Genomic DNA, 2,878 nt, shown 5'->3' on the forward strand with positions numbered 1-2,878 from the left:
CTGCCTACGTGCCTACGTGCCTTCTCACGGCCTCGAGCCAGCAAGAGGTTACAGAAGCGAACCAGAGCGGTGAACACATCTTACGTTCCCTGGGATCTCCGTGTTATCTGCGGTCAGGTGTCTGGGCATGTATGTCCGCGCCCTGGGGCTCTGGCCTGGATTCCTTGCTAGGTGGTCAACTCATGAGCCTGGCTTTCCAGAATGGAGTTGCTGAGGTCCCGTTTCTTTCCGTTCTGTCCGTCTGGGGAGCGGGTGCATTTCCATGTCAGGGGTGGAGGGATGTTTCTCTGGGCGCCGGTGCTCAGGGGGACCCGAGGACATGGAGGAAGATGCTGAGTCAGTGGGCGAGGAGAAGGAGCATTTGCACAGAGAGGTAGTACAGCGACTAGGGTGTTTGCTGTGCACACATCTGACCCGGGTTCGATCTCCAACACCCCGTAGGGTCCCCCGAGCCCTTCCCGGAAAGACCCCTGCCTGCAGAGCCAGGAGTAAGCCCTCAGCACCACCGGATGTGGCACAAAAACACAAAAAAAGAACATGTCCTTTTACATGCAGGGGCCTAATCCATCTCTAAGAAACCTGAGACTGGTTGGACCCATTTTCCAGGTGAGGAAAAATGAGGTTCAGTGTCATTCTGTCATTTGTCCCAACTCTCAGGAGGTTAAGCGGAACCAAAAGGAGGTGGTGCCCCCTAGTGTTCAATAGGTGAACAGGCCGTGGCTTCTGCCAACCAGATTTCACCAGAGGGGCTGGAGCGATAGCACAGTGGGTAGGGCATTTGCCACGCACACGGCCGACCCCGGCTTGATCCCCAGCATCTCATATAGTCCCCCAAGCCACGCCAGAAGTAATTCCTGAGTGCAGAGCCAGGAGTAACCCTTGAGCATAGCCGGGTGTGACCCACCTCAAACAAACAAAAAAAGACCATCAGGCTTAACCAGATGCCTAGGGAAAAACTTTCCCCCCCCATACCCAGCTATGTTCAGGGGTTACTCCTGCCTCTGAACTCAAGAATTACTCCTGACACTGCTTGGGGGACCATGTGGGATGCTGGGGATCAAACCCGGGTTGGCTATCCGGAAGGCACATGCCCTACCCACTGTTCTATCACTCCACCCCAGAAAAACGTCTTTTTTTCTTTTTGGGTCACACCCAGCAATGCACAGGGGTTACTCCTGGCTCTGCACTCAAGAATGACTCCTGGCCGTGCTCAGGGGACCATATGGGATGCTGGGAATCAAACCCGGGTCGGCCGCATGCAAGGCAAACGCCCTACCCGCTGTGCTATCGCTCCAGCTATCGCTCCAGCCCCGAAAAACTTCTTTTGGAGGGGTTACGGCACTGGCTTAGCACGCAGCCGATCCAGTTGTGATCCCCAGCGCCCCATAGGGCTCCCTGAGCCCTGCCAGAACTGCAGAGCCAGGAGTAACCGTTTAGCACAGTCAGGTGGGCTGAAAACAGCCCCCACTGGGTGGGCTGCAGAATCTTTGCAGAGGGCTTGACCGGGTTGGGGGTGGGGCCTCCCAAGTGTTGCCCCTCCCAGTGAACCATTGCAAAGTTCCAAGGATGTGGCTCTGCTCAGGCCCTCAGGTGCCGGGGACAGGGGGCTATCCCTGTCCTAAGGTACCACCAGCACTGCACCCGCTGATGCTCGGAGACCCTGTGGTGCTCAGGGTGGAACCAAGGCCAGCCACATGCAAGGTCTGACCTACCCGCACTGTCATTCTGGCTCTGAGATTTACTCTGGGGACGTGGGCGCTGGACCAAACCGAGGGATGCTCAGGGTGAGTCACTTCTGGCATTGCTGGGGGCGGGGAGGGGGGAGACCAGGTGTGGTGCCGGGGATGGAACTGGTGTCGGCCGTGTGCCCGGCAAGCACCTTAGCCTCTGCGCTGTCTGTCCAGCGTGGTCCTGGGGATCAAACTCAGGGTCTCACACGCGTCAGGAAAGTGCTCTGCCACTCGAGACACATCCCCGACCTGAGACCCCGGGTTGGTTTTTGTGTTTTTTGTGTTTGAGCCACACCTAGCCATGCTCAGGGCTTAGCCCAGACTCTGTGCTCAGGAATCACCCCTGGTGGACTTGCGGGCGGGGGGGGGGGGCGGTGGAGGGGACCATATGGGATGCTGGGAATTGAACCCGGGTCGGCTGTGTGCAAGGCAAACACCCTCCCCGCTGTACTATCTCTCCGACCTCTTGAGACCTGTGTTTGAATCTGCACGAAATCACAGGCTCGCCTGTTTGTGTTCTCCTGAGTGCTCTCTGGAACGGTGCTCAGCAGGCATAGCACCGACCAGGAGCCAACAGGCCGGGGCCAGTCTGGGGACACCCCTGTGTGTGTCCCCACGGAGCCCTTCTCCTTTTGCAACACTGAACACACATGGTTGGAAGAGCCTGGGGGCGGCAGCAAGCATCGGCATTCAGTTCCGGCCTCCGGAAGGTACTGGGCACGGTGAGGAGAATTAGTGAGCGGGGGAGGGGGAAGGCAAGTGCCCCCCCCCGACCCCGGCTGAGGCGCTGTCTCTGATGGAGTCCGGGCTGCCTTTCCCACGCTGCCATCTGAGCTCCTGCTCAACTTGGGCCCAGGAGTCTGTGTCCTCCCCCCGCCCTCCCCCACCGTGGCCAGTGTGGTCCAACAACAGCCCAGGGTTCCCCAAGGTCCGACAGAACACAGCCTTAGGAACGGGCCACTGACGTGTCCAGCCTGTTCATGCACCCTCCAAGGGACCCCGTGAACTGCCCCCCGAAGCTTGACGCCAGACTGTATGGTCACGTGCATTGTCTAAGGAGATGCTGCCAGGCCTTTTTGTTTCATTAAATCACCGTGAGATAGTTACAAAGCTTTCATAATTGAGTTTCAGTCATATGATCGAACACT

This window comes from Sorex araneus, chromosome 10, assembly GCF_027595985.1.
Source record: "Sorex araneus isolate mSorAra2 chromosome 10, mSorAra2.pri, whole genome shotgun sequence".
Classification (NCBI taxonomy): Eukaryota; Metazoa; Chordata; class Mammalia; order Eulipotyphla; family Soricidae; genus Sorex; species Sorex araneus.